Source organism: Mauremys reevesii, linkage group 13 (genome assembly GCF_016161935.1).
Source record: "Mauremys reevesii isolate NIE-2019 linkage group 13, ASM1616193v1, whole genome shotgun sequence".
NCBI classification, from domain to species: Eukaryota; Metazoa; Chordata; order Testudines; family Geoemydidae; genus Mauremys; species Mauremys reevesii.
In genome coordinates this window covers 6,706,778-6,730,588 of record NC_052635.1, presented here as the reverse complement: position 1 = coordinate 6,730,588, position 23,811 = coordinate 6,706,778, and the positions used below count along the sequence as shown (strand labels likewise).

General features: G+C 50.4%; 1 pseudogene; it reads left to right on the top strand.

Annotated features, from left to right (window-relative positions):
• Positions 1 to 4,666: 4,666 nt before the first annotated feature.
• LOC120379856 lies at positions 4,667 to 19,997 on the top strand (annotated as a pseudogene).
• The last annotated feature ends 3,814 nt before the right edge of the window (positions 19,998 to 23,811 follow it).

Below are 23,811 nucleotides of genomic sequence, written 5' to 3'. Positions count from 1 at the left end.
CCAAGAAAAAAACCAACAGGACTCCACTGGCCATCACATACAGTCCCCAGCTCAAACCCCTCCGACGCATCATCAGGGATCTACAGCCCATCCTGGACAATGATCCTTCACTTTCACAGGCCTTGGGTGGCAGGCCAGTCCTCGCCCACAGACAACCTGCCAACCTGAAGCATATTCTCACCAGCAACTGCACACCGCACCATAGTAACTCTAGCTCAGGAACCAATCCATGCAACAAACCTCGATGCCAACTCTGCCCACATATCTACACCAGCAACACCATCACAGGACCTAACCAGATCAGCCACACCATCACCGGTTCATTCACCTGCACGTCCACCAATGTAATATATGCCATCATATGCCAGCAATGCCCCTCTGCTATGTACATCGGCCAAACTGGACAGTCTCTAAGGAAAAGGATAAATGGACACAAATCAGACATTAGGAATGGCAATATACAAAAACCTGTAGGAGAACACTTCAACCTCCCTGGCCACACAATAGCAGATCTTAAGGTGGCCATCCTGCAGCAAAAAAACTTTAGAACCAGACTTCAAAGAGAAACTGCTGAGCTCCAGTTCATTTGCAAATTTGACACCATCAGCTCAGCATTAAACAAAGACTGTGAATGGCTTGCCAACTACAGAACCAGTTTCTCCTCCCTTGGTTTTCACACCTCAACTGCTAGAACAGGGCCTCATCCTCCCTGATTGATCTAACCTCGTTATCTCTAGCTTGCTTCTTGCTTGCTTATATATATACCTGCCCCAGGAAATTTCCACTACTTGCATCCGAAGAAGTGGGTGTTCACCCACGAAAGCTCATGCTGCAAAACGTCTGTTAGTCTATAAGGTGCCACAGGATTCTTTGCTGCTTTTACAGAACCAGACTAACACGGCTACCCCTCTGATATTTAACTACCAAGACATCTGCTGGAAAAGTAATAGAACAAGACACAAGATTTCCCATAAGTGCCTGGAATGTCTTGGGGACAACTTTTTGTTTCAGAAGGTGGAGGAAAAACGGAGAGGGAGGGGCATTTTAGACTTGAATCTGGAAAGCAGGGAGGAATTGGTTGCGAATCTGAAGGTGGAAGGCAATTTAGGCTAAAGTGACCCTCAAATGAGGCATATTAAAGGCACAACTACAAACTATCCCTATTGAAAGCAAAGACAGGAAGAATAGTAAGAGGCCAATATGGCTCCAATAGAAATTCTTTAATGTTGTGAAAATCCGTAAAGGGGAAATTTGAAAAATTACTAAGGGGGAGTCCAAAAGACTAGGACTAGCATGTAGGACCAAAATTGGAAAGGCTAGGGCCCAAAATGAGTTTCACCTCACAAGGGACCTACCAAGGGACAGGTGAGAGGTCCCAGAGGGCTGGAGAAGGGAAAATGTAGTACTTATCATTCAAAAGAAGAACAAAGAGAATGCAGGGAATTGTAGATCAGTCAACCTAACTTTGATACCTGTAAAGATAATGGATCAAATTATTAAACAATCAGTTGGGAAGCCCTTAGAGGATAATAGGGTTACAAGGAATAGCCAACATGGATTTGACAAGAACAAATCATGCCAAATCAATCTAATGTCCTTCTTTAACGTAGTTACTGGCATGGTGGATGGGGGGACACAGTAGACATGATGTATCATGATTTTAGTCAGGGTTTTGACACAATGTCACCAAACATTCTCATGAATAAACTAAGGGAATTACTATAAGGTGCTGGGAGAAATGGTCTAAAGACTGTGCTCAAAAACTCTCAATGGGTTGTGTGTCAAACTGGGAGAACGATTCTAGTGGGGTCCCACAGGGGTCAGTCCAGAGTCAGGTACTATGCAATATTTTCATTAATGGCTTAGATTATGGAGTGGAGAATATAAATATAATATTTGCAGACGACATCCGGTTGAGAGGGACTACAAATACTTTCGAGTACAGGACTAGATATTGAAACAAAGTTGACAAATTAGCGAATTGGTCTGGAATCAATAAGAATAAATTCAATAAGGACAAATGCAAAGAGCTAGAGTTAGGAAGGAAAAATCAAATGCAGAGCTACAAAATGGGGAATCTCTGGCTAGGTGCTAGTACTGCTGAAAAGGATCTGGGGGCTCTAGTGGATCACACATTGAATATGAGTCAGCAGTGTGAAGCGGTTGGGGAAAAGGTTAGTATCATTCTGGGGTGTATTAAGAGGAGTGTCGTATGTAAGACACGGAGGTAATTGTCCCACTCTACTTGGCACTGTTGAGTACATGCCGATGTGCAGAAAGAGTAGCAAATATGGCAGGCGACCAGCTTGGCTTAACAGAGAAATCTTCGGTGAGTTTAAACACCAAAAGGAAGCTTACAAGAAGTGGAAACTTGGACAGATGTCTAGGGAGGAGTATAATAATACTGCTCGAGCATGCAAGGGTGTAATCAGGAAGGCCAAAGCACAACTGGAGTTGCATCTTGCAAGCGATGTGAATGGTAAGAAGAAGGGTTTCTACAGGTATGTTAGCAAGGAAAAGAAGGTCAGAGAAAGTGTGTGACCATTACTGAATGGTGGAGACAACCTAGTGAGAGATGATCTAGAAAAATGCTTTTTTTCCCTCGTTCTTCACAGACTAGGTCAGCTCCACACTGCTGTACTCCTCCCCGACGAGGGGAGTAGCACTGAAATCGACATTGCCATTGCCGACCGGTCATCCTTACCTCAGTCCCTGGACAAATTATGGAGCAGGTCCTCAAGGAACCCATTTTGAAGTATTTAGAAGAGAGGAAGGTGATCAGGAATAGTCACACTGCTGTTCTGGGCAGTAGAGTATGGGGTGGAGGTGAGCAGCCCCCAGTGGTGAGAGAACAGGTTAACGACTATTTAGAAAAGCTGAACATGCACAAGTCCATGGGGCCGGATGCAATGCATCAGAGGGTGCTGAGAGAATTGGCTGATGTGATTGCAGAGCCATTGGCCATTATCTCTGAAAACTCGTGGTGATCAGGGGAAGTCCTGGATGACTGGAAAAAGGCAACTATAGTGCCCATCTTTAAAAAGAGGAAGAAGGAGAATCCTGGGAATTACAGCCTCACCTCAGTCCCTGGACAAATCATGGAGCAGGTCTCCCAGGAATCCATTTTGAAACACTTGGAGGAGAGGAAGATGATCAGGAATTGTCAACATGGGCAAGTGTGATAAATGAAGGTGGGGGGTAGCTCCTTTTTATGGACACCCACCCTGCCAGTTAGCTATAAAATCCCTGTTAATAGCTGTTTTGTACTTGCTTTACCTGTAACGGGTTAAAAAAAAGTCCAGAGGTGAAGGAAGGGAGTGGGCACATGACCAAAAGAGCCAATGGCAGGGCTAGAACTTTTTTAAATGAGGGAAAAACTTTCCCTTTGTGTCTGTTGTTGTTCTCTGGGGAAGAGGGCAACAGTTATGCTGGGAGAAGCTGAAGACCAGGTATGAAAACCATCATAAGCATACCTAGAAATTGCTTATTTGGAACCCCAGATATGTAAGTGATCAGAAATGTCTAGAAAGACACGATTAGGTTTATTTCTTTTATTTTGTAAGGCTTGTGGACTCCTCTGTGCTCACCCCAGATGTTTTTGTTTTGCTTGTAACCTTTAAGCTGGGCCTCAAGAAGGTTATTCTTGATGTTTAATTTTTGTAAGTGAGATTTTTTAAATCTAGTAAAAGCCTAAGATCCAGATGCATTTTCTTTCTTTTTGTTTTTAATAAAATTTACCCTTTTTTAAGAACAGGATTTGGATTTTTGTGTCTTAGGTTTGTGCACATGTTGTTTCATTTGCTGCTGGCAACAACTGATCTCTTTGTTTTCCTTTCTCAGCTCTTCCATGCATCTGAAGAAGGTTTTTTTTACCCATGAAAGCTTATGCCCAAATAAATCTGTTAGTCTTTAAGGTGCCACCGGACTCCTTGTTGTTTTTAAAGGGAAGGGGTGACACGATCAAAGTCTATCTGTACATACACAGGGAACAAATATTTAATAATGGGCATTTTTTCTCACAGAAGCAGAAACCCTAAAAAGACATAGTTTCAAAACAAATTGGGGGTGGGTGCGTCGTTTGCTTTGGGGTGTCTCCTTCAAACTGAAATAATTTTAGTTTTGCTTTTTACTTCCATTTTGTGGCCTGTGCAGGTGTTTTTCATGCTTACATTTTAATTAGCTGAGTTTTGAACCGAAATGCATATTTTTAGACACTTTTTAAAAAAATAGTTGGAAAAAAAAAACCAACTCCCTCCATTTGTAAAGGAAGCACTATTTGAAACAGAAACTCGAGATGTTTCATTTCCCGATGCACATAACAAAATTTTTCTACTTTTTTCTGGAAAAAAAATATTTTTTGCAGCCAAAACAATCTACCGAATTCCACCTCAATTCACAGGTACTTTGGATGCCCCAGATTGCTTTTTTTTAGCAAATTTGCCAATTGTTTATACATTTTTGCCCGGCTCTAGTGGTGAGAACAGGGAGATTGGGGCTGTGGGCAGCGCAACCCACACCAAGGCCAGGGGGATAGAATTAGCCATGGGCTCAGGCAGGTGTCAGGAGATGGGAGAATGAGGCCGAGGGGTGACAGGAAATTCCTGACCTAGTTCTCTGAGAGGGGAGATGGCCAGGGGGTGGCCCCACAGCCAGAACATGGATGGGCATGTATGAGATAAAGAATGGATGGAAGGATGGACGGGTCCACGTGGAAATAGGTGGATGTGCAGCGGGTACGTGTATGTATGGGATAGACCGGGCTGGTTGGGGAGAGGGGGTGACTTAGGGGCAGGCTGGGCTGCGGGGGGGCTAAGGGGCTGAGATCCAGGCTAGCAGGCGGCTCAGCTAAGGGATGAGGGTCCAGGTTGCACTGGGCTCTTAGTCCCACTGTCCAGCTCCCTTTTGAGCCCCTCCCTGTCTCTCTCCAGCTTGGGTCATTGGGGGACAGGAAGCCCCACTTGGCACCAGACCCTACATGGCCTACGTGCAAATCGGGTCAACGGGAAGCTGCGGAGGGTTCCTGATTCATGAGGACGTGGTGGTGACGGTGGCTCATTGTAACTTCAACCTGGGGTAAGAAACACGCCTTCTCCCACCCCTGAGCCAGCTGGTCCCCCACCCCGGGGCTGGATCAGGGCTGGTGCCTCTGGAGGAGAAAGGCCCCGTGTCCCATTTCCCACCCCCTGAGCCAGCCAGTCTCCATCTCTGGGATGGGACTGGAGCTGGCAATATGTTGCCCCAAACCAGAGGCGTAGCCAGGTTTTCAGGGTAGGGGGAGCAAAAATCATTAAAAAGGCGCCCTCCCCCTTGGCTTCCCCTCTGGCCACGCCCCCTTGGCTTCCCCTCTGGCCACACCCCCAGACCGGAACCCCCCACCCCGCTCACCTTCGCTCCTACGCTTCCGAGCCAGACTGCCACCCCATGGCTCCTCCGGCCATGCGGCGGGCAGGCGCCGCTTTAGCGCATGCCGGCCTGAGCGGAAGCAGTCCCACCAGCTACACTACTGCCCCAAACACTAGAAGCGTTTATGGGATGTGAAAATGACGAATTTCACTGGGTGCCTGTTAGGTTTTAAAGCCCAAACCCACCAAACTAGACCTGCCCCAGAGGATGAACATCCCAGCTGATGATTTTAGTCAGTTCAATAAGAACAACCCCGTCACTGAGTTACTTCACTCAGTTGAAACCCAGCCCCTTCTCAAGTCTTTTCCCTTGGCCATCGCTTCTCAAACCCAGACCCGTGGCTGTTCTTAACCAATCAAGAAATCCCCTGATTGCCTTTGGGGATCTGAGCCCTACTGAACAGAGCAACCTTGTAGGCAATTGACATAGATCAGTGCTGGGGCCCAGCTGTTGTACCAGAGATTGATCCAATCCCCAGGATTTCCTATGACATCCACTTCTGATCATCAGCCATCAATTCTTTTGGGTCTGTAGCACGTTTCTTGGTGTCAAAAGGGGAACATCTAGACAGAGATCAAAGAAAGACAAGGAGATTCAATCTCTGTCATGAAGTCTCACCAGTTTTTCTCATGTTCTGCTAACCCTGGAGGAGGGAAAGTGCTGTCCAGAGGGGCCGGGCCAAGCGTCCTGATTCCCTTCTGGACTTCAACATCTTCTCTGATGGACTCAGCAGCCGCTTATGTCCCACATTGTGATTTCTGTCCCCAGGGTCATTTCACGGGCAGATCTGGGCTTCCTGCTACTGCTGTCCATATCCAGTAGATGGCACCAGTGCATAAAAAACTCTTTGATCCTTTTCTTATTTGCATGTTTCATTCATTCCAGCGACCTTATTTCTGTGTCGGCCCAGCCAAGGCATCTGGGATTTCCCCGCTTTAAAACAATTCTTTCAATATTTCAAAGTTGCACCCAGGTTAGGGCCTTACACCTTCCCATGGGTATTTTCCTTCTTCTGCCATATGCACTTCAATGATCCATAGTTGTAAATATCTTTGTGATCATCTCGAATGACCTCCTGTATAACACAGACCAGAGAACATCTCCCAAAAAAATCCTTTTGATCTACAGCAGATCTTTTAAAAAATCCAATTGTGAATAAAAATTGCCAGTGTTGGAGAATCCACAATGAACTTTGGTAAGTGGTTCCAACATTAGTTACAGTCCCTGCTAAATCTCATACCACGAAACAATCATTGAGAAAGAAACCAAACCGAATCCTTTATGGTCCCTCTGAATTTGAAACCAATTGATCTTGAGTTTCTCAGTATAAGTTAATCTTTTGATCATTCTTGTGGCTCTTCTCTGACCATTCTCCAATTTATCAACATGTTTTTTGAACCTTGGTCACAAGAACTGGACAATGGGTCACTCTATTGGTCAGTCTTTTGGCTCATTTTAGCCAACCAGAATGGAGAAGGAGGAAGTCCATCCACATGTAGATGCATAAGAGAGTCTCTGTGTTACTCAGTCACACAAATGTAGGTAGAAATCTGCACATGACACGAGTTAGGCTTGTGTCCCTTCCGGAGGGTCTGTGATGGGTGGGCACCCAGCTCTGGGGTACTGTACCGGGGTGGTTACCCGCTCCTGCCCTGAGGGGTTTAAAAAGCGGCCCTGGAGAGAGCTGCAGCTCTAAAAGCTGGGCTGATTGGGGAAGCAGCTGCAGCTGGGCCATGCCCCAATCAGGCCACAGCTGGCCTGTATAAAAAGGCTGTGAGCCAGGAGTCCAAACAGTCTCTCTCTAGCTATAGAGGGAGAACGGCCTGGCTGCAGGGAGCTAGACACAGGGTACCTGAACGGAGCAGGGCTGGGGAAAGGCAGAGGAGCTGGGGAGCTCCAGCCTGGAAAGCCCCAGGCTGTGGCCTAGCATTGGGCTAACAGGTACTGGGGGTTGCAGAGGGCAGCCCAGGGGTAGGCCAAGGCAGCAGGTCCAAACCCTCCTTGCCAGTGATGAGTGGCTGATACTGCAGTCTGCCCCAGGGCGTGGGGCTAGATGATGACTGGCAGTAGCCTGATACTGAGGCAAGGTGGGGAGAGTGGGTGGGGATTCCCTGGGAGGGGGAGACCCTGAGAGAAAGGGGTTACTGCCAGGGGGCAGAACCCCAGGTAAAAGGGGAACTGGGTCCAGGGAGGGACACGGGAGCCAACAGCAAGAGACAAGTGGATCACCGGCCTGCAGAACGCACTCTGGGCTGAAACTCGAGCTAATTCCCGGAAGTCATCAACAGGAGGTGCCGCAGGGGTGAGTTCAAACATCTACAAATACCCTGCTGTCCAATGGGCACTAATGCCCCTATATTTTCCCCTTGGCTTTTCCAGCAACACCTATAAATACCTTGAAGTACAAGACTTCATGAAGCCAGGACAGAACTGGCAATGACGTCATGCTGCTGCAGGTACCGCCCTCATCCCATCACCCCACCCCCAGTGACCTCACACTGCTGCAGGTACCACCCCCACCCCATCGCCCCGCCCCCAGTGACCTCACACTGCTGCAAGTACCACCTCCATCCCATCACCCCACCCCCAGTGACCTCACACTGCTGCAGGCACCACCCCCATCCCATCACTCTCCCCCAGTGACCTCACACTGCTGCAGGTACCACCCCAACCCATCACCCCACCCCCAGTGACCTCACACTGCTGCAGGTACCCCCCCCATCCCATCACCGCACCCCCAGTGACCTCACACTGCTGCAGGCACCGCCCCCATCTCATCACCCCACCCCCAGTGACCTCACACTGCTGCAGGCACCACCCCCATCCCATCACCCCGCCCCCAGTGACCTCACACTGCTGCAGGTACCGGCCCCATCCCATCACCCCACCCCCAGGGACCTCACACTGCTGCAGGCACCGCCCCATCCCATCACCCCGCCCCCAGTGACCTCACAGGGCTACAGGCACCGCCCCCAACCCAGCACCCCACCCCCGGACCGCACACTGCTGCAGGTACCACCCCCATCCCATCACCCCCCCCCCAGGGACCTCACACTGCTGCAGGCACCGCCCCATCCCATCACCCTGCCCCCAGTGACCTCACAAGGCTACAGGCACCGCCCCCATCCCATCACCCCGCCCCCAGTGACCTCACAGGGCTACAGGCACCGCCCACATCCCATCACCCCTGCGCTGATCTGGATCCATTCTCTCTCTCTTCTGCTCATGTCAGCTGTGGCACAGTGCGGAGCTGACCGAGTGGGTGGGACTTGTCTCCCTTCTGGAGGCCAATCACCACATCAGCCCAGGCTCCGAGTGCAGTGTGGCTGGGTGGGGTCGGACAGGAGTGAACACCACCACTGACAGGCTGCTGGAGGCAGAGCAGGAGGTGATGTCAGACAGCCTGTGCAAAGAGCGGTACCAGCATTACAACCCCATCACCATGCTCTGCTGGCAGCCCCCACACCAAGAAATCAGCCTTCCAGGTAAATAGTTCCCTGCCCAAAGCTACTGGGGGTACAACAAGCTGCTCCAGGCCAAGGAGCCAATGGAAACTACCATGGACATGCCCCTCCCATGCTCCATTGCCTCAAGACGGGAGCCCATCCTGCATCATGGGAGATGCAGCCCAGCCGGTGAGCCCAGCACATAGGATAACTGCAGAGAGGTCTCTCCAGTGTTAGTGCCCTTGTGCAAAGTGCTGGTGGAAACAGGTTGAAATAGGACATGGGCTCATGCACATAATGACAAGAAACAAGAATTTCTCCTCTGAGCCAGGGGCTCATCAGCTGGAAGTGACAGACAGGGAGGGAGTGAATCACAGGATGACCATGGTCCACCAGGGCCAGTGCAAGGATGTTTCGCGCCCTATGTGAAACTTCCACCTTGCGCGCCCCCGCCCTGAGGTGCCCATCCCTCCCCACGGCAGCTACCCCCCTCCGCCCTGAGGTGCCTCCCTTGCGGCAGCTCCCCACCCTCCGCCCTGAAGCACCCCCCCATCCCAGCTCACTCCTGCTCCATGCATGAGCACGAGCACGCCATCACTGCTTCACTTCTCCCGCCCCCCAGGCTTGCGGCGCCTAGCTGATTGGCGCCGCAAGCTTGGGAAGTGGGAGAAGTGAAGCGGCCATGGCATGCTCAGGGAGGAGGCGGGGCAGAGGTGAGCTGGGGCGGGGAGTTCCCCTGCATGCCCCCCCTTACTTGCAGCAGCTCCCTCTGCCTAAATGCCGGTGGCGACCAGGGCGGCCGAAGTTCCGGCTGCCGCTGTCACTGCCGAATAAAATGGCGCCCCCCAAATCCCAGCACCCTAGGCACCCGCTAGGTCGCCTAAATGGTTGCACCGGCCCAGTGGGCCACCATCGGGATGTGGCCAGAAGAAAGGCCCATGCAGTCCTGGGATGAAGCAGCCGAGGTGTCTCCAATAGAGAGGAAGGTTTTAATGCCAGCGGAGAAGGTTCTGGGCATTGCTCAGTTGGAATCCGGTGCAGACTTCTGGACAGCCCTGTCCCAGAAAGAGGAATCTCAGCTGGGGCAGGTGTTAAGAAGGGCTGGTGGGACGATCAGGGGAATGGAAAGCTGGTCTGTTGAAAAAGGAATAAAATACCTGGGCTAGCTTGGCATAGAACACAGGCTGAGAGGGGTCTGGTTGCTCCATAAATACATCAGGAGGGGGCAGGGGGACACCAGGGAGGGAGACGAGCTGTTGAAGCTAAAGGACAAATCAAATGGGAATAAAAGTGGCAGGGATCAATGGAGGCTGGAGACGAGGGGAAGGTTTCTAACCATCAGAGGGAGGAGGTTCTGGAACAACGTCCAACGGGAGCAATTGGAGCCGGGAGGACAACCTAACAAGGATGCACACAAAGCTTGATAAGTTTATGGATGGGATGATATGACAGGGCTGCCTGTGACAGGAGGAACTGGATCCCATGGCCCAGTAGGGCCCTTCCAGGCCGGTGTTCCCATAAGAGAATGAGGCACCTGAAATACAACTCCCATGATTACACATAGTTAGGCTTTGAGTTTTTAGCAAAATGTTTCAGGAAAAGTGTTGATGGAAAAAGGGGAACCCTCCCCCCTTCCATACCACATGGTCTGACCATCTCTACTCTTCACCTTCACTGGAGCATCTACTGGTGAACTCAACCCTGAGGCTACCCAACAGCCAGCACCCTGGGTGAAATCTTGGCCCCATACATGTGGATGGGAGCTTTGCTGTTGATGTGCATAGGGCCAGGTTGGCACTGGAGCTAAGGGAGTATCAGTGTTCCCATCTAACAGGAAATGGCAACATTTCAATCTTTGTTTTCTAAGAAGAGTTGAGATTTCAACATTTTTGGCAGAATGGAAATTCCAAAAGCAGGGGGTTTCACTCAGAAATGTCGAAATGTTTCATTGCAACATTTTCAATCAAAATGAAACACGCTGAGATATGAACAGACTGAAACATTTCCTTCCCTGTGAACAAACTGGAGAGAGTCCAGAGGAGAGAAACAAGAACAAAAAAATATGATCAGAGATTTAGGAAAGGCTAAAAGAATTGGGCATGTTTAGGCTAGAGAAGAGTCCTGTTTCCCTGAACACAGTCAGAATCAAACAGCAGCAGACAGCTCCTCTGTTCAGTGTACAGAGCCTGCCTCTGAAGCCAAGTCTCTGTGCCCAAAATGGTTCTTCTCTTCGCTTTTTCTCAGGGCCACATTCCTGCGTTTCCAGATTGTGTCTGCCTGGCTTTTTACATTATGTCTGACTCACTTCTGTCCCTAGATCTCTCTGTTTATGTTGTGTCTGTCTGTCTGTCTGTCTACATGTCATTACCCCAGAACAATATTCGGTGACAACTTTCCTCTTGATTCATTAGAATTCCCACGTGTGCACAGGCTTTTACATCAGCTATAGGGATTCCGGAGCATGGGTTGTATTTTCTCTGCTGAATTCTATAGGACTTCTACAAATGCTGATCATTTCTATACCTAATCCATTCCTCACGGGGTTTCCACCATCAAAATTCCTAGCTCCAGCGTGTCTCTGGCTGGCTTAAAAACTTTCTTTCCCCCTACCAGAGAGCAGGAATGGGGCCATGTGGCTTTGGTGGCCAACCTATGATCACAGAGCGTGGCTAGTTAAATTAAACAGTCTGTGACAATAGCACATTGAAATGGTTGTGTGAAAAACATTGAAATTTCAATGATTTTGTTTCACACGTTTTGAGCCGGACTCAACTTTTGTTTTCAGTATTTTCTTTTCTTTTTCCCTCTCCCACCCCACAAATATTTAATTATTTATTATAGTGCTACTGACTGGAGGTTGGAAAAACCCAAAGGAAGGGAACCCAGAAAGCCTTGCTGAGATACATTGGGGCAAAAGAAAGACTTGTCTAGTTCCAAATATTTGTAGAATATTGAAAACGGACGTTTGTTTGAAAAACAAATGGCACTTGAAGGAACAAAAGCCAATTTTTCTGAATAAGAAACGTTTTCTCTGAACAATTTGCACTGCCTTTTCCATCACTGGCCTGTAGACTGGACGTTGCGTGTGTGGATGATACAGGGTTGGGGGTGAATATTGGGGCGGTGGGCAGGATCCAGGTGCTGGGTTGAGCCATAAACAAAATTGGTGCTAAATAAAAACATCAAGGCCCAGATCCTCAGAGGTGTTTGGGTGCCTAACTCCCATTGAAATCACCGGGAGCCTGAATACCTTTGGGGATCCGGGCTCCTAGCTCTTCCCTCCAGGAGATTTCAAAGCGCTTTACAAAGGGTGGTCAGGATCATTAGCCCCAGATGGGCAAACTGAGGCACAGAAAGGGGCTGGGACTTGCCAAAGATCACACAGCAGCACAGCCGGGAACAGAACACAGGTGTCCCCAGCTGCAGGCCTTTGCTCTGGCTACTGGGCCACACAGCTTCCCAGCTCCCATCAGGGCTGGCTCTGGCTTTTTTGCTGCCCCAACCAAAAAAAAAAAAGGGGGCAAGAAGCGGTGAAGCAAAAAAAAAAAACTTGCAGGGCGGCCGGAGCCAGGGTGCAAACTTCCAGCTTGCGGGACTCCCTGCACTGCAGATGTGCCCTGGGCAGTGGAGTGCGTGCCCTGGCTAGCAGGGGGAAGGGAGCGGAGGCGGGGGGAGAGAAGGGGGTGGCAAGGGCTTCTTTCAGCCAGGGCGCTCACCACTCGGCCCCTCCCACTGCGCTGCCTGCCAGGATGGCTCCGCGCCGCTCCGGTCAGTGGGGAGGGAAGGACGCTGGCTGCCAGGCTTGCTGCAGACCTGGCACCGGCTGGGGCAGACGGAGCGCAAAGCCGGCTCCTAGCAGGGCGCTCCCCTCCTCCGCGCTGCCGCCCCCTATAGAGCGGCCAGAGCGGCAGAAATTAAAAAAAAAAGGGGCAGCCCTAGGATTGGAGGGAAGCCGTCCCTTGAATCTGCCACCCAAAGAACGAGCTTGTTTGGCTGGTGCCTCGATCTGGCCCTGGCTCCCACATACCGCGGCCCCACAGCCCCTTAACCACATTGCTTATTAATTTCAATTCCCATCCTGTGTTCTCTGGAGATCATCTGGGGATGGGAAGCTGAATGTCACTCCAGACCCTATGTGGCCTTTGTGAAGATAGAGACAGGAGGAAATGGAGAAGGAGGCTGCAGAAGGTTCCTGATCCGGAAGGATGTGATGGTGACAGCAGCACATTGTAACTGCAACCTGAGGTAAGAAACGCACCAATGAGCCAGCCAGTCCCCATCCTGGGGCCGGATTAGAGCAAGTTCCCCTAGAGGGGAAAGGTGCCGTGTCCCATTCCCTGCCCCTGAGCCAGCCAGCCCCTGTCCTGGGTCTTGCCTCTTGTCATTTTGGGCCACTAATATTGTGCTGGGTACAGAAGGTGTCAGCAACACATACCCTGCTGTGCTGCTCAAGGAATGGTTACCTCCCTTGGCCTGAGCAGCGAGTGGGGTGTTGCAGGATGTTTCCTTAGGAGGAGAAATTGTGGTGTTAGGTCTATTATTCCCTATTTATTTACAAAGCATGTCCAAAGTCCTGTTTCTCTGAATGCAGTTGGAATGAAACAACCAGTGACTGTTTCTTTACTCCCAGTCCCAAGCCTCCTTCAGCCAGCACTCTGCCCAAAAGCTCTCTCCCCAGGCTTAGCGCAGGGTCATACTACCCATGCGTCTTTGGCTGTGGCTGGTGCCTTCTCTGGCAGCTTCTCCAGTCTTTCTGCTGCTTTTCTCAGAGACGCACAGCTCCACCAGCCAGTGCCCCAGCCCCTGCGTTCGCTAGGTTGGTCCCCAGGGAACCCCTTTGGGTCAATCAGCTGTTTCTACTCCTACATGACATAGCCAGCATCATTTAAGTGTAATGACATTTAGCCTTCATGGGTGTTTACTTCCCTCCGGGACCCTTAGAACTGGCTGCCGCTATCACACACAGCCAGGCTGGGATGTTCAAAGCCGCATGCAGGAACCCATTGACTTTCAGTGGGAATTGGGCCTCTAACACCCCTTGGAAATCCGCAGCCCATCCTGTCAAGTCCTGGGGCTCAATCCCATGGAACCTCAACACCCAGCATCTCCCAATGGGGGGATATGGGGAGATTTTCACAGGTGCCAAACATGCAATGGGCCCCCTAGGACATATTGCCACAAGCAGGTAACCACTGGTGTCCATTCAGCCCCTCACCCCCAGCAACGGACAAAGCTTCTCATGGGATCCAGCCTCTTGCCACACAGTGACCCTTCATGGGAAGGTGGGTGGGGAATGGACATGGGGCTTCCCCTCTAGGGAATCTCAGCTCCAATAAAGCCCCAGGATGGAGGCTGGCTGGCTAAAGGGCTGGGCAATGAGCCAGGGGCCCTTTCCCCTCTGGGGGCACCAGCTCCCATCGAGCCCCATGGCCGGGCCCTGGCTGGCTCAGGTGTGTGGGGAATGGGATATGGGACCTTTCCCCTCTAGGAGGTGCCGACTCTCCTCCAAGAATGGCTGGCTCAGAGGGGTTGAGAATTAGATTAATTGTTTTTGCCCCAGTCTGGGTGTCTGTGGGAAGCGGCACTGTCACAGGCGGGGGAATCTGGTCTCCCTGACCCACAGCCCTCCCCCTGGCTCACACCCACACTGCGGGGCAGGGGGACAGCTGAGAAGGATCAAAGGGCCATAATAATCCCAACCTGGGGCGAGAGCCACGACTATTGTTAGCTGCTGTACCACTTCCCCCAGTGTCATTCCAGATGTGCGCAGTACCCAGTGGTGCACAGGTGTCAGGGGCACAGGGGGCTCCCAGCTAAGTGTGTCCCCAACCCTTCCTGGCCCCCGAATGGGAAGCTGCCAACTGAGCAGGGCTCCGAGGGCTGAGCTGTGGGGACCCTGACCCAGTTGGGCCTGATCTCTCCCCGCCCCCAGCCTGGAGGAAGAGGCCAGCGAAGCCATGTCAGCAGATGTCTCAGCTTTACGCAAGCCATGCCATAATTGCTACCATGGAGGAATGAAGAATGGGAAGGATTGTGTTTGCATCATCTCAGGCTGAACAGGTGGGACCATTTGGTTACACAGCTTATTCTCCAGCCAAGTTTGCTCTTCGAGGACTGGCTGAAGCTTTGCAAAGGGAGGTAAAACCTCTGTAACGGTTGCCTATCCTCCAGATACTGACACACCTGGTTTTGCAGAAGAAATCAAAACAAAGCCTTTAGAGACTAAACTAATTTCAGAAACCTCATCTGTTTGCCAAGCAGAGCATGTTGCCAGAGTTATTGTTTTATGGGCTCAGATGGTTACATGTTATCAATACTGACCAGGTGCGGGCATGGACCAGGAGGGGTCACTGCAAGCTGCATCAGGTCTCGGCTCTGCCCCAGATGTGCACGGCTCCAGGCTGAGCAGTGTCCAGATGTGCCGCAGCCCCAGCTGTGGAGGTCACCTGTCCGTATAGGAACCTTCCTCCAGCGCCTTCCCCTGGATGTGAAGGGAGAGTGGGGACAACGTTGCTTTGCAAAATGGCAGGCAAGCGAGTCTGTGAGCCCGCAGTCCTGAAGGCCCCAGCCACACACAGGAGACTTCCTGTTGCAGAGAGACACTGAGGCGAGGCCAAGTTAACCACATCACAGGCCTCAAATCGGGCCCTTCCTCTTAGTGTCTGACCACTTCCCCCCCCCCCCTCAGCAGGGCTGCAGAGCACTGCCCAGGGTGAGAAGAGCCCTGCAATGCCCATGCCCCACCCCCCAAATGCACTCAGGGGCTGAGGGGCCCCACATGGGGACTCCCCTTTTCCACCCTCCCCCACAGCTGATGTGGTGGGGGGTCCAAGTGCTGAGACAGCAGGTCCCCCTGTGCACCCAGACCCCTGTGCACATGACCTGAGGGTTCCTGCCTGGCATCCCCGCTGCCCAGCCGGGCCTGTAACCCACTGCCCAGGCAGATGCCCCCTCCCCAGCTGGGCCATGACACTGCTGCTCATACACCTGCTCCCCAGGGGTCAGGCTGGTCAGGGAGGGCATAGTGGCCCCAATATGCACAGTCGCCGGGGGTTCAGGGCCCCAGATATGCATGTCCCCTGCACTACAGTGCCCCAGATATGCACAGGCCCAGGGGTGCAGGGCCTGAGAAGAGCATAACCCCAGGGGGTTTGGGTCCAGACAAGTGCACAGCCTCCAAGGGTGCAGGGCCCCAGATGTGAACAGCCCTAGGGCTAAGGGGCCCCAGAAGTGCACAGCCTCAGTGGTGCAGGAAGCCACATGTGCAGAGCCCCAAGGGGTGCAGGGCCCCACATAGTCACAGACCTCCAGGGGTGCAGGGCCCATATCTGCTCAGTCCCCAGGGTGTGCAGAGCCCCAGAGGTCAAGGACACGGATCACATCCTGGAAATCAGGGATGGATCTTAATAGTGAGGGACAGATCCTAGAAATCAGGGTTGGGAATCTGCTGAATCCTAGGAGTCACATGATGGGAATTCCCAAATCAAGAACCCAGGGATGGATCTGAGAAGTCAGCATGAGATCCTAGAAATCAAGGGCAGGAGTCAGCCAGATGCTGGAAATCAGGGTTTGGAATCAGGGATGGGAACTGAGCAGATTAAAGATATCAGGGATGGATGCTAGAAATCAGACACCGGAATGCCCAGATCCTAGAAATCAGTTACAGAAGCCAGCTGGGTCCCTGGACTGTGGGTGAGAGCTCCGGGCGTATCATAGAATATCAGGGTTGGAAGGGACCTCAGGAGGTATCTAGTCCAACCCCCTGCTCAAAGCAGGACCAATCCCCAGCTAAATCATCCCAACCAGGGCTTTGTCAAGCCTGACTTTAAAAACCTCTAAGGAAGGAGTGACTTAACTGTGAGTCCCCAGGAAGCAGGGTACAGAGCTGGATTTCAGGACCATGAATACAGAATACAGCCCGCGCTTTTCTTGGACATCAGTAACTCCTCACCTGCTGATTTTACTTCTCAGGGCAACTCCACAGGCCCCCTTGTCTGTGATGGGAAGGCCCTAATGAGGAATAGTTGGAATCACATTATAAGCAGAGGGTGCTCAAATTAGGAAAATTGAGCTCCCTATTGGAAACCCCAGCAGGAACCATCCCTCTACTGACAATCATTTGGCCAGGCAGCCATCAGACCTTAAGAATATCATTAAGGGTGTGAGTGTAACTGTATATGTAACGTGTGCCTAGGTCTGTATAGAATTTCTACATGCTTGGGTCATCATAACTTTAACTGTAGCTTTAATAAAACTTGAAAAACAGACTAGGCCTTGTCCTTGTGAAATGTGTGTGTGGTCACTACCTTTGGTCTTTATGTGTTCCTAAAAACTCTAAATCTGAAGCAAGTAGCCGAGGTGACTTTCACTCTGTGAGCTTGAAACTGTAGCCAACAGAGCCGAACCCATCTACATAGTACAAAATTAACTTTACATAAAATAAAAAGTCTACAGAAGGATGGCTATTGCAGAAGGGTGGATGGAGAGCTAGATGGATGGATATTGGGGATGGATAGTTAAAATGGTAGATGAGAAGACTTCTGGGTATGGCAGAAGGGCGGGTGGACAGATGATGAATAGATACTGTGGAACAATGGATGGATGGCAGATGAGAAGGCAGACATGGATATTACAGAAGGATGGATGATGGATAAATATTGCAGAAGGAGGGAAGGATGGATGATGGATAGATGTTGAAGCAGGATGGAGGGAGGGAGGGATCAGTTGAGCCTGCCATGAGATTTCCATCCAGTCAGAAATTACGCTTTTATTTTCCCAGACTTCTGTCTCTGCTCTAGCCTTACAGATTCCATTCTATGTTTCTTCCCCGTGTTCTTTTTAAAATTCTTATGGACATCCTTTGTGTTGGGATATGTTAGGATTAAGTAAAGACCTGGGAAGCTGCTGATGTGCTGACATGGCATTAGGGGATAAAGGCATAAGCAGGCAGTATTTCTTTGTTTGATACATAAGTTGCCATACTTTTCCCTTCCCTGTTGCTTGTAAGGATTGATAAACCTGCAGCTGCATGAAAAACGTAGTTGTCTAAACTAAGAATACCCTTTCTGTAAAAGAAGTGTTATCTCCCCGTCCCTTCCTTTCCCAGCTACACAAGCGAGCCCTGGGTCATGGCCCCTTCCTCCCTCCCCTGAGAACCGCTGATTAAGGGAATTTGTAGCAACCAATTACTGCAAAGAAATGTATTTTCAAGGTAAAAATGCCTGTACAACATGCATAATGCTGTGAACAATAGACGGGGTGGGAATACGAATAGTAAAGGTGTTTCTATTACTTAATAAGGGTTTTGAGGTGTTGTAATGGACATAGGCGTTTACATACTAACTTAGATAAAGAAGAGTGTGCTGTAACTAATCCAGTGCTTACTCCACAATTGGGGAACAAGTATCGCAATAAAGAAGCCCGTACTCAAATCCTCCTCTAGGTCAACCTGCTCCTTCTTCTCTAACAGTTTGCTGGCAACCCAGAGCGTCCATATCTCATCAAACTTATGGGGATTTGCAGGACGGGGATAAGAGGCTTCCCTGTCTCGTAGCTTTCTGCCATGTTAGGTCACGATTCCAACAGAAGGCAGCTCACCTACTTACCAGATTAGTGGTCAGGGTCATCAGTGTTGTCAGTTGTTGGCTACGTGTGTGTTCTCTGTGTGTGCTGCACTGAGTCTGACCAGACAGCCTGCACAACAGACTTCAGTCAAACTGTCCAAGAAGATCACAGGCTTGGTTTATTGGAGAAGGCGCTTGGCCAGGTTTGTTGCCAACAGAGCACGGTATTAGTGCTGTATACAGGCTACAGGCAGGGCCGTCCCTAGACACTGTGTGGTACAGAAGCTGGCTTGTGGGGCAGGGGGGAAACCACCCCCCAGCACAAGCCGGCAGAGCGAAGCAGGTTGGGGGCCGGGTCACTCTACTTCCTGCCGCCCAGTGATCGTAGGGCAGGCCTGACCCCGCACTCACGGGGCAGTGGGAAGTGGAGTGACAGAGCCCCAGCCTGCTCTGCTCTGGGCCCCTTGGCTCCCAGCCTTGGGACTTGGGGGCAGAGGGGAACCAACCCCCAGCATTCACTGGTGGTGTGGCTGGGAGCCAGCGGAGTGGAGCGGGCTTGGGCTGGGTCGTTCCACTTCCCGCCACCTGGTGAGTGCAGGGGAACGCCGACCCTGCTGCATTCCCCCGGGACGTAGCTCAGGGCAAGGTGTGGAGTGGGGATGGAGATGGGGTGGAGCATGGGTGGGAAGAGGAGGTGCAGAGCAGGGGCGGAGGATTTGAGGAAGAGGCAGGGCAGAGTAGGGGCAGGGGCAGATTTCCTGGCTGGCTCAGCTGGCCGGGAAATCGGGCTGGGCACTGGAGAAGCACACAGCTGCGTAGGGCACCAGGAAATTTGCGTCAGTTTGGTACCCTCAATTTCCTGGTGCCCTACGCAGCTGCGTAGTTTGCATATGGGTAAGGATGGCCCTGGCTACAGCTACATTAGCACATGTATGCCCATAACAATGGACTCAAATCAGTGAGGGTCGGGAATTTCTGCTCCCCCCCAGCCAGACAAGTACACCCCTTCTCTGACCCTAGGGAGAGATCCTAGAAATCCAGTTTTGGAATCAACTGTCTCCTAGGAGAGAGATGATGGGAATTAATAAAAGAAAGAGCCCAGGGGTGGATCTGAGAAATCAGCAGGAAATCCTAGAAATCAAGGATAGGGATGCTGGAAATCAGCAGAATCCGGCATGGGAAATGAGCAGGTTAAAAAAAATCAGGGATGGATGTTAGAAATCAGACACTGGAACTGGGCAGATCTGAGAAATCAGGGACAGGGGTCTGCTGGGTCCCTGGACCATGGAGTGGGAGCCCCGGGCACGTCCTTGGAGTGATTTGACTGTGAGTCCCCAGGAAGCAGGGTAAGGAGCTGGATTTCAGGACTGTGAATACAGAATGCAGCCCATCCTTTGCTTGGACATCAGTAACCCCGTGCCTGGTGTTTGCTTCTCAGGGCGACTCCGGGAGCCCCCCAGTCTGTGATGGGAAGGCCCAGGGCATAGTCTCCCATGGCAACGCTGATGAGTCAACTCCCAGTGTGTTTACCAGGTTCTCCAAATACATGTGCTGGATCAAGAAAACCCTGCATCTGAAGCTTTAGAGAGGAGCGTCCACCTCCTCCAGCCTGACTGGAGATATAGCTGGGTATTACAGAGGCATGGCTGAATGACTGGCTCTTGCAGATGGATGGATGGATGGATGGATGGATGGATGGATGGATGGATGTGTAGCCAATGATTTTAGTTTATTACTCATTTATAGTATGATGTTATTATTAGCTAACATGTGATGTCATATATAATCTCTCTGTGCTGAATAGAGCAAAGTTGTAGGCTATTGTGGAGGCTCCCCCTCCTCAAAATGTTAGCCAGCTTCGCTCACTTCCAGGACTATTGAACTATGGAAAATTTATCTCACAGTTAGCCACACTGCTAAAACCACTTCACAAACTCCTTGGGCAGAACAAGGCCTGGAAGTGGACTGAAGCCTGTGATGTTGCATTTAACAAAGCTAAGGATGAATTGCTAAATTCTGAAGTTCTGACGCACTTTGATCCATCCTTACCCCTACAGTTGGCCTGTGATGCGTCCCCTTATGGAGTGGGAGCAGTTGTGTCACACATTATGCCTTCAGGAGAAGAGATACCTATTGCTTTTGCTTCACACACTCTAAGCAAAGCAGAAACTAACTATGCCCAAATCGAACGTGAGGCATTAGGAATCTTTTTTGGAATTCGGAAGTTTCATCAGCACCTGTTCTGACGGAAGTTTACTCTTCTCACAGACCATCGACTCCTGACTTCAATTTTTGGACCCCGCACAGACATTTCTCCATTAGCCGCTAGTCGTATGCACACACATATGAAATCCAATATCGTAAATCCACTCTGCACGGCAATGCGGATGCTCTCTCAAGGCTGCCTTTGCCAGTCAAACATCAAGATATTGCCCAGAAGGAAATCTTTTACTTACTGTAGAGAACACACCCATCACCGCTTCTCAGGTAAAGAAGGCAACTCGAGTTGACCCAGTATTGTCCCAAGTTATGGACCTGGTGATGCATGGAACATCTCAACAAACCTCTCCGGTCTCACCCAACCTTGTTACCTACATGTCTAGGAGGACAGAGTTATCAATCCAATCTGGTTGCTTGTTGTCGGGGAGACGTGTCATTATCCCACCACCACTGAGATCACAGATGTTAGAACAGCTCCATTCCGGTCACTGTGGAATAGTGCGCATGAAGGAAATTGCACAAAGCTATTTTTGGTGGCCTGGATTGGACAGTGCTATTGAAGAGAAGGCAAGAGCTTGTATGTCATGTCAGGGTGTGAGGAATGCACCCCAGTGGACACCCCTACATCCATAGGACTGGCCTGAAAACCCGTGGCAATGTATTCACGTTGACTTCGCTAGCCCCCTTGAAGGAAGCATATTCTTGGTGGTGGTAGATGCCCATTCTAAATGGCCAGAAGTCTCTATAATGCCGTCCACTACTGCAGAGAGTACTATCCAAAAACTACGAGGACTCTTCAGTCGTTTCCGTCTGCCAGAATAACTTGTGAGTGACAACGGACCGCAGTTCATCTCTCAGGAGTTTCAAAAGTTTATGAAGGCAAATGGGATACACCACATCACTTCAGCACCATATCATCCATCCACCAATGGATTAGCTGAAAGATTTGTGCAGACAATGAAACAAGCTTTGAAATCGGCAAGGGGACAATTATCCATTCAAAAGCGTCTGGACACCTTCTTACTATCCTACAGAAACACACCTCATGCTACAACCAAAGCATCCCCGGCCTTTCTAATGATGGGATGACAGCTGTGCACTTGCTTTGATCTGCTGAAACCTTCTGAACCCAGACAAATTGTGCAACGTCAGCAGCAAGATCAAGTAATCAGGCCTGCACCCAGAGCAAAAGACTTCATGAACCTTTAACCCAGGACAGCTGGTTTTGTCTCAGAATTATACTTCTGGAGCTAAATGGGTCCCTGCCACTGTCATCGCTCAAACGGGACCTGTTTCCTACACAGTCTGGACTGCAGAGGAGCTCACCTGGCAGCAACATGTAGATCAGCTGCTGCCCGGTCATACCAGTCCTCAGGACACATCTTCAGTTAAGTTGCCTGACTTCACCACTTCCCGCGAGACACCGAATCAAGAGTCACCTGTTCCTGACTGTCCCCCTCCATTACTGCCAGGGGCAGAGATACCCCTCTGCCCGGCACAAGCTGATACCCCATCCTCACCTCTTCGCCCTACGAACCCTGAGCCCATTGTCAGGCCCATGCCCAAGACACTTCCGGGTGCAACAATACCAGAAGTCCGCCATAATCCACCTTGAGACAGAAGGCCTCCTTGTCGGCTGGATCTTTAGCTAGGCCGAACCCATGGTTACGGGGCAAAATAATCCCCGGGGGTTAGCCGGGAATGGAGGCAGTCTACCCTCCTTCTCTAGTTAGTGTTTGTTTTATTTTGGGGACCTTCTTATTAAAGGGGGAGGAATATGTTGTGTATTTGGTTGTCATGGTAATAGAATCTTGTGTTGCTATGGCAACTGAGTCAGATTACTAGGGGGTAGCCCAGCCTGTTTGGCTTGCTGTTGGTTAGTTCTGCGTGTAGCAGTCAATGGCTGCTCCAAGGTTTACAGCTGTGTGTCTCCAGTGATTTCTTCCTAAAACTGTTTTCCCCAAGAAAGTATCACTTACAGTTGGTATTGCTACTTCCATCTTTTCATGTTCTCTGTATGTATAAATATCTTCCTGTTGTATGTTCCATTCTATGTATCCGATGAAGTGGGCTGTAGCCCATGAAAGCTTATGCTCAAATAAATTTGTTAGACTCTGAGGTGCCACAAGTACTCCTGTTCTTTTTGCAGATACAGACTAACATGGCTGCTACTGTGGAAGCAGGGAAAGAATTAATAAGGATTTGAAGGGGATCTTAATGCATGTCAGTCAGTTAGCAAGAGTTAGCCCAGCTGTAACCCTAATGACTTGAGACTTCTAGAAGCAAGGATAGTGTGAGGCAGAGGGAAAGAACTGTGTAAAAAGTTATTACGACCTTGTAACTGATAACCAAATATGCAGCCTGGTGTCTTCTAGGAGTGAGAAAACAAGATAGCAGAATGGCTTATGTATAAACAAATGTAGTTGTTGCTCTTTATTGTCTGTATTATTGCTAGTTATTGTCAGTAACAAAAGTATAAAGGCTTGCTCTAATTGTTTACCAGTTGAGAGACCTGTCCGGGACTGGGGCGACCCTGTGTCCTATGGCACTCTCTCCCTCCATTGTAATTACTGGAGAAATAATAAAGTATTTGATTTTGCTGCACCCAAACGAAAAAGCAAGAACTGAGTTTTTCTCCGACACTACTCTGAAACCTGGGTCGTTAAAGTCTCCTTCCCTCCCCACCATCTGCCCTTTTAACTTGTTAATTTCACAGACTGGTTTGTGTCCTCTGGAATCAACACAGAATTCTATGAAATTCCATCCCTGTGAGTGTTTCCTTCCCTCCTGGATCTCTGTTAATTAGGAGAGGGGAGCCCCAGCCACGCAGTGATTAAACCCGGCAGTCTGAGCTGTCTGTCAGAGCAGGGCAATAGGAAAAACAAATCACTAGGATTCAGCCAGTCTAGCTGCATCTCCCTCTGTTGTCAGTGGCAATGGTAAATGCAAGAAGAGGCCTTTCCTCTCTGGAGGACACCGGCTCTGATGAGGACCCAGGTCTGGGGTACTGACTGGCTCAGTGGGCAGGGAACATTACTGCATCTCACCCGAGGCCTGGAATCCATAGGCCCAGGCCTGCACTAAGTCGCTCTTTGTAAATCCCCATCTGCAACACCATCCTGAGCTGTGTCCTCTCCCGCTCCTGTGAATGAGGGGGCTGATGTGTCACCTCAACTGGA